This window comes from Triticum aestivum, chromosome 3B (assembly GCF_018294505.1).
Source record: "Triticum aestivum cultivar Chinese Spring chromosome 3B, IWGSC CS RefSeq v2.1, whole genome shotgun sequence".
Classification (NCBI taxonomy): domain Eukaryota; kingdom Viridiplantae; phylum Streptophyta; class Magnoliopsida; order Poales; family Poaceae; genus Triticum; species Triticum aestivum.
The window spans coordinates 765,687,235-765,696,124 of NC_057801.1; the positions used below are offsets into that span (position 1 = coordinate 765,687,235).

Here is an 8,890-nt window from a genome sequence, read left to right on the forward strand (position 1 = left end):
GCATGCTCCATGACAGATCATCCAAAACCTTCATGAGCCATGACGGTTCTTAGCCGTCATGGATGGCAGTCAACTAACATGCTCATAACAGCGTTAACTTGTCTACCACGTCATCATCTGATGTGGGATCTGACGTGGCAGCCAATGTAGTAATCAGCCCATAAAATTTTTTGGCCCACTAAATTTCATCTCAATGCAAGTGTAGGCCCATATACTAATCAACCCAATTATTAGAATTTAAATATTAAGATATGGGCCGCTAATTTCAATCAAGTGACATTAGCCCATCTCTCATTTCTCTTGGTCCATGAAAATTTAAGGCAATAAGAATTTGACAAAAAATATCTCATCTCATTAAAAAATAAAATTACATAAACACACTAGAAAATACCTATACATGAGCAAAAAAAAGACCCAAATAAGATTAATTTTACAAGCATGTCTTGAAGACCACTATGCTACTCCACAACTAGCACCGCAGCCATCAAAGCGAGGCCCAACGCTCGTCGGACGTCAACCACAGGTCATCCAACATTCCTAGACATTATATCCACCCCTCCACACCAAAGTCGTGAGAACAAATGTCTTCGTTGCTGAAAATGCTCCATAAACAAATATCTGCCATGTGATGAAAAATATATCACATTATAAAATATTATAGCCAGTACGTTAAACTAGAATTAACTTAGTACTCCCTTTGTTCCTCTTTTTAGAGATTTGAATATGAATTACTCCCTTAACTCATTTTTCTCCAAATGTAGTCCATGTTAAAAATTTCTAAAAACATTTATATTTAGGAACAAAGGGAGTACACATAATCAATTCATATATTTTTTTCACTCCCGCAATGCAAAGTAGTGCAACAAAATCAATCATACTATGAAAATATTCTGAATTTCCTATGGTGCAATCGCATGTGCTGCAAAATATAAAGTATGTGAAACTCAGAGAAAGTATAAAAAGTCAAGGGGAGAACTTCTGTACCCACTATAAGAATAAATAACATAAGTAATACTTTTATTCTGGTAACAAAGGCAAAGATTAAAACAAAAAGGAAACAAACCCTTTTTCATCTTAACTAGCAAATATGCCCGTGCGTTGCACCGGGAGAATCAAAACACACTTCCCTGGCCCAATGACCCAAGATAACATTCTGTTGCATCAGCCATGTAATATATATTTTACCAATGGTCTTAAAATGCATGTATGAGATGCTACACTTCAATCATGAAAGAATTGATTAATTTAAATATCTAAATGACCTTCCTAGTTAATTTGCAGTATAAGGAGTCATTGCCTTCATCATTTGATTTATCATTGACAGCTTAAATCATGAGATCGTACATGTATGTACATATATAAGAAATTAAGGTTTAACTGGTAAGTTACCAGATGCCTATTACTGATTTTCGTTACCAAATTTCTTCTAAACATACATGCACGAAGACCTATAAAGTCTAAAGTACAACTCAATTATCTTTCATATAGAAGGAAACATAATAAACGGATTTGCACATACCACACTAAAACGAATTTTTTATTTGAAGAGGTCACAATAATTTTCATGAAATCAGGTGTATGATTCGGAATTTCTTTTTTAACCATGCATGCTTCAGATTCCACGAAAAGGCCTAATTCCTTGTGCATTGAAATGAAAAAAAATCATCCCTCATACACACAGATGACAGCATTGACGAATCCCTTCAAATCTTTCACAATGCCACACGAGAAACAACATGATCAGTGGTGTCGCGCAAAGTTCATAAGGTTGTATTATTTGTGAAATGTACTCAACATGTTTCCAATTTATTAGACAACAAAAATATCAACGTTAAGACTGGATTTTCAAAATACCCCATATAAAGAAGATATTAATAAAGGTTGCATCATAAATGGAATTTTAGGAATGATGATTAATATAATACCATATTTCAAATCTACACATCTTTTTAAAGGGATTTCTATATATAACATGTTAGATTTGGAGTTAGGATTTGAAAGTGATTAACATAATACCATATTTGAAATCTACACATCTTTTTAAGGGATTTCTATATATAACATGTTAGATTTGGAGTTAGGGTTTGAAAGTTATGAGTTTTTTTGAAATATTTGAATATGTCCAAAAATAGAAAGAATGAAAATAGGGTAACTGGTACATTGTGCAGCCCATCTGCTAAGTGACGCTGGGGCGAGTAGTAATATCCTACGCCTACCAACATTAATTGGAGAGAAAAAGAAGAAAAGAGAGAAAGGGGAATTGAACCTGGGTCTCCCAGGTAGAGAGGTGAGGCTCACACCACTACGCCAGCCACCCGCAAGTTGTTGACTACATGGGCTTAACGTTAATAACCGAGCCTCCCGCGGCTTTTAGAAGGGGCAAACCGAACCGTTTTTTCACTTACCAATGGCATGGTGGGTAATTGTTTACAACCTCAGGGGCAGTTTTAATGACGGACGACAGAAACCCAATTCTCTTTATTATTTTCATCTTAATAAGGTTATTATGCTACAGGAGAATAATAATATCATGGGTACTTTCCAACAACAAAGAGGATACTACCTTCTCATACAACAATGAATCATACCGTAATGTATCCACAGTGTGAACCTAAGGTATTGCACGCAGTCTGCCACGGTTGAAATCTTCATTTCAACCAGTAAAATGGATTACCCAAGCCCTTGTTATGAAAAGAAGTGATCATTGATGTATCATATATGTACTGTGCGATATTGAACTGAAGGGAGTTCAGTTACCATGTACAGAATTATTGCTGTCCATCACAATCTGAATTCTAAACTCTATGTTTTAGAATAGGAACTTGTATCTAACAAGCTCGACTTCTAAATTAACTCCCAAAGATGAGTACCAACACAACATGAAGACCAGTGCATGTTAGAAAAAAATAGCTACATCATATTATGTGGATTAGCATTAGCTTGCCCTGATTAAATAACGTGTAATAGTGCAAGAGAATCAGACCCGCAAAACCATCTGTAACTAATCAACCTCACATCTCAAAAACTGAATCCACCTCTAAACTGAAACAAAACATGATTTGTATTCAGATTGCAAGTGTCATCCAGATTTGGGGGTAAAGTCGAGAGATGGGAGAAGCTCACCACACTAGGAGGGAAGGAAAGCCATTGGTGAGCTTGTACACGCGAGATAGGACACAGGGGCCAAGCGGGTGCTGGACTTGCTGCTCCATCTCCTCCGGTGAAGAGAGCTCGTCAGGGATGGACGCTTCGAGGAGGGCGTCCTGTACGCCGTTGGATGGGTGGAGAAGGCAATAGGCATTAGTAGCACAGAAATCAACCCTAATAAATAGTTCATATTTGATAACACAAGCAGCCTTTCCAATATGATGATTCTCAAGAAAGAGAAAAACATTATCCAAGAAATCAAGAAACAAAAGCGAAATGCTAGATAGCAGCATAACCATTCATTCAGGGAACATAAGAGGTGGCAAAAGCAGCAGCAGGTAATCCTTATAACTAGAGGCTAAGCATCCAGAGTTGGCTACAGTTAGTACTTCATAGCAACTAACACCGTCCTACTTCATAGCAACTAACACCGGCCAATAAAAAGTAGCACAAGTACTAGATACCTATGAGGGTGTGAACTTGGTGCCAATCAGTTGGCCAACCTTGTGGATATGGAGATCTTGTTTGTACCAGTACAATTAGCAAGCAGTTGTCTATTATCGAAGCCATTTCATTTGCAACGGTATCATAATAAAAATGTAATGTAAAATCCTGGTGTTGTGCACTAGCACTATAGCAACAGTACTTATCAGAAATTACATTATAGCTTCTTAAAAATGGAAAGGAAGAATTGCATCCTCAATCAAGTATGCTGGCAATCAAGGCCGGTCCTGAGATTTCAGGGGCCCAAGGCGAACTAGAAAATAGGGCCCCATACAAAGCATGGCACCAAAAAGAGTGATTTATATCGACCAAAGGTGATATATATTGTTTTGAAGAGCTTTATGATGAACGATAACAAGGTGTAACCATTTGAAAAAAAGGTGTGAAGCTGATATATGTACACAATGTGATTGAAATTCATGTAAAGAAGAACCGTGGTATTAGATCTTATGGCATTTCTATTTTTTGTTGTTGGAAGTTAGACAAATGGAAGACAATAACTTATCTTTTGCCAAAATCATTTTCCCTCAGTTCTAGTACAAGTTTGTAGTATTTCTACAGGCACAATCCGACATTCAGACTTGGACCAATCTAACAAAATGAGATTAATGTTGGAAGCTGATATAAATACAGTCAGAGGATTGACCATGGATTTTCAACATGAATTCATCATAAAATTCGCCTAGCTAGAATTAACAAGACATGACCCAAATCATATACAAAATCAGCGGAAAAGAAAGCACAACAGAACCCCATGTTGTTACCTGGTTGTCAACCCAACAGAACCCCCAATCAGCCAATTAGGCAGATAAGTATGGCGCACCAGTTAGCTGGCTGTCGCAGAACCCTATAGGCAGATAAGCATGGCGCATCAGCAATCCTGTTTGTTAAAAGAGTATTTTGTCCATGTGTAGAAACAAATACAGAAACTGATCTTGATAATATTTGGCATACCCAATAACAGATTAAGGTGCATATTTGATAGCACAAGGAGCAATTTTTCCCCAAAATTAAAAATAAGATTACCAAGCTACAGACTAACCATATCCAGCACAAGCAATTTGTCCCATCAAATGTTTACTAACGGCAGTATAGGCACAACAACACAACCTTACCTAGCGCCATAGCCATTATTCAGGGGCGGGGCGTGCGTATGCTGTACTGGCGCTTCTCCTTGGAGTTTGAGGATGAGGAGCAGCACACGCACTCGCCGCAGCTGTCGTCGAGCAGGACAAGCCATGGTGCCCACCCTCGTCCCGGACGGGCGGCTGCAGGGTGCGCCGCGTCCATGGATCCTACGGGATTCGGTCCTCCGTGCCTCCTTGCTCAAGGTGGACCATCAGGAAGCGAGGGCGCCCATGGGGGCGCTGTAGACGACGGAGAAGAGGCGCCATAGGCGGCCGTAGAAGGGCCGACGACGAAGGCGATGCCGGATGCCGAAACCCTAGCACGGGAAGTGGTTTTGGGCAAGCAGTTGAGGTCGAAAGGGGGAAATCTTGCCGAAGGGAAGGATGGATCCAAGCAAGGCGAGCTCGGTGGTGTGCTCCACCCCGGCAATATCCGCCGGAATCACGCGAATCGGGAGGGGCGGCTGTGGCGGCTGAGGGAACGGAGGAGAGAATGGGGGTTAGGGTTAGATGGGTGTGGACTTTGGATTAAATAAGCTGGCTCGAAATTTTTGCCACCGCCCGCATCAGCGACTTAAAATTTTGCACGTCCACGCGCGCTCTCGAAACTTCTGGCGCGTCCACTTTTTATTTTTATATATGTATATATACTGTTGACTACATTCAACTGACATATGGGCCAACCCACCAGCCACACAGTACACATCAGTAGGAGTCATCGGTGACGGCCTGGATAATGTATAAAAAATCGAATGGCTTGACCGAGTAAGTTGATTTGTGACGATTTTCATGACAGTTCATCATGTCCATCATAAAAGGGCTACCTTCTTAGGTGGACAGTCACATTCTATTGATCCATGACGGCTTCCATGACGGATAGTAGAAAACCGTCATCATCGGTGACGATTTCTGAGAACGTCATCAGAAATCCGTCAAGTATTAACATGTTTCTTGTAGTGGTAGATTTTTGCAATATGTATATGAGTACGTTTTTTACTAATGTTGAGTCCATGGATTATACGCATTCTCACCTTTCCATCATTGCTAGCCTCTTCGGTACAGCGCATTGCTCTTTCTCACCTTGAGAGTTGGTGAAAACTTTGCCGGTGCATCCAAACCCCGTGATATGATACGCTCTATCACACATAAACCTCCTTATATCTTCCTCAAAACAGCCACCATACCTACATATTATGGCATTTCCATAGCCATTCCGAGATATATTGCCATATAAATTTCCACCGTTCCGTTTATCATTATGACACGCATCATTATTGTCATATTGCCTTGCATGATCATGTAGTTGACATCGTATTTGTGGAAAAGCCACCATGCATAATTTTTTATACGTGTCACTCTTGATTCATTGCCCATCCCGGTACACCGCCGGAGGCATTCATATAGAGTCATATCTTGTTCTAGTTTTGGGTTGTAATTCATAAGTTGTAAATCAATATAAGTGTGATGATCATCATTATTAGAGCATTGTCCCCAAATAAAAAAAAGGAAAGGCCAAAAAGAAAAAAAAGGAAAGGCCAAAGAAAAAAAAGAGAAAAAAAGAAAGGCCAAAAAGAAAAAAAAAGAAAGGCCCAAAAAAAGAAAAAAAGAAAAAAAGAAAATAAATAAAAAGGGGGCAATGTTACTATCTCTATTTCCACACTTGTGCTTCAAAGTAGCACCATGTTCTTCATATAGCGAGTCTCATATGTTGTCACTTTCATATACTAGTGGGAATTTTTCATTATAGAACTTGGCTTGTATATTCCTACGATGGGCTTCCTCAAAATGCCCTAGGTCTTCGTGAGCAAGCTAGTTGGATGCACACCCACTAGTTTCTTTTGTTGAGCTTTCATGCATTTATAGCTCTAGTGCATTCGTTGCATGGCAATCCCTACTTCTGATGTTGACATCAATTGATGGGCATCTCCATAGCCTGTTGATTATCCTCGTCAATGTGAGACCTCCTCATTTTTTTCTTCTCCACACAATCCCCATTATCATATTCTATTCCACCCATAGTGATATATCCATGGCCCACGCTCATGTATTGCGTGAAAGTTGAAAAAGTTTGAGATTATTTAAGTACGAAACAATTGCTTGGCCTGTCATCGGGGGTGTATAATTTGGGAGCATTTTTGTGTGACGAAAATGAAGCATAGCCTAATTATCTGATTTTGTAGGGATGAACTTTCTTTAGCCATGTTATTTTTAGAAGACATGATTGCTTTGCTTAGTATGCTTGAAGTATTACTATTTCTTATGTCAATATGAACTTTTATTTTGAATCATTTGGATCTGAACATTCATGCCACAATAAAGAAAATTACATTGAGAAATATGCTATGTAGCATTCGACATCAAAAATTCTGTTTTTATCATTTACCTACTCGAGGACGAGCAGGAATTAAGCTTGGGGATGCTTTATACGTCTCCAACGTATCTATAATTTTTGATTGTTCCATGCTATTATATTACACATTTTGGATGTTTATGGGCTTTACTTTAGACATTTATATCATTTTTGCGACTAACCTACTAACTGGAGGCCCAGCCCGTATTGCTGTTTTTTTGCCTATTTCAGTGTTTCGAAGAAAAGGAATATCAAACGGAGTCCAAACGGAATGAAGCCTTCGGGAGCGTGATTTTTGGAACGAACATGATCCAGAGGACTTGGAGTGCAAGTCAAGAAGCAGCCGAGGCGACCACGAGGGTGGAGGGCGCACCCCCTATCAGGTGGGCCCCTCGGGCGTCCACCGACGTACTTCTTCCTCCTATATATACCTACGTACCCCGAAAACATCAGGGGAGCCAACGAAAACCTATTTCCACCACTGTAACCTTCTGTATCCGCGAGATCCCATCTTGGAGCCTTCGCCGGCGCTCCGCCAGAGGGGGAATCGACCATGGAGGGCTTCTACGTCAACACCATAGCCCCTCCGATGAGTTGTGAGTAGTTTACCACAGACCTTCAGGTCCATAGTTATTAGCTATCTGGCTTCTTCTCTCTTTTTGGATCTCAATACCATGTTCTCCTCGATCTTCTTGGAGATCTATTCGATGTAACTCTTTTTGCAGTGTGTTTGTCGAGATCTGATGAATTGTGGGTTTATGATCAAGTTTATCTATGAGAAATATTTGAATCTCCTCTAAATACTCTTATGTATGATTGAGTTATCTTTGCAAGTCTATTCGAATTATCAGTTTGGTTTGGCCTACTAGATTGTTCTTTCTTGCAATGGGAGAAGTTCTTAGCTTTGTGTTCAATCTTGCAGTGTCCTTCCCCAGTGATAGCAGGGGCAGCAAGGCACGTATTGTATTGTTGCCATCGAGGATAAAAAGATGGGGTTTATATCATATTGCATGAGTTTATCCCTCTACATCATGTCATCTTTCTTAATGCGTTACTCTGTTCTTTATGAACTTAATACTCTAGATGCATGCTGGATAGCGGTCGTTGTGTGGAGTAATAGTAGTAGATGCAGGCAGGAGTAGGTCTACTTGTCACGGACGTGATGCCTATATACATTATCATGCCTAGATAATCTCATAATTATTCGCTTTTCTATCAATTGCTCGAAAGTAATTTGTTCACCCACCGTAATACTTATGCTATCTTGAGAGAAGCCCCTAGTGAAACCTATGGCCCCTGGGTCTATCTTTTATCATATAAGCTTTCAATCTACTTTTATTTGCATCTTTATTTTTCCAATCTATATTATAAAATACCAAAAATATATTTATCTTATCATACTATCTCTATCAGATCTCTCTTTCGCAAGTGACCGTGAAGGGATTGACAACCCCTTTATTGCGTTGGTTGCGAGTTCTTTGTTTGTTTGTGTAGGTGCATGGGACTTTTGAGGAGCCTCCTACTGGATTGATACCTTGATTCTCAAAACCTGAGGGAAATACTTACGCTACTATTGCTGAATCACCCTTTCCTCTTCAAGGAAATCCAACACAAGCTCAAGACGTAGCACCGCCACATGACGAAAACTCGGCTGGAAGTAGATGTCGAACAGCTTGCCAGTTGCAAGGCTGCTAGAGCACCTTGACTTGCACAATCAACATGGTGGTGGTGGTGGTGGCGCCATTTTCCTAAAGCAATATGC

The 8,890-nt window shown here is 39.9% G+C and overlaps 1 long non-coding RNA gene across 1 annotated transcript; it reads right to left on the reverse strand.

Moving 5' to 3' along the window:
* Window positions 1-260: 260 nt before the first annotated feature.
* Window positions 261-5,294, reverse strand: LOC123072291 (uncharacterized). Its single transcript, XR_006434983.1, has 4 exons — window positions 4,767-5,294; window positions 4,416-4,498; window positions 3,124-3,263; window positions 261-618 (listed from the first exon to the last, which is right to left on the reverse strand). It is a non-coding gene; the product is annotated as an uncharacterized lncRNA (long non-coding RNA).
* Window positions 5,295-8,890: the final 3,596 nt, after the last annotated feature.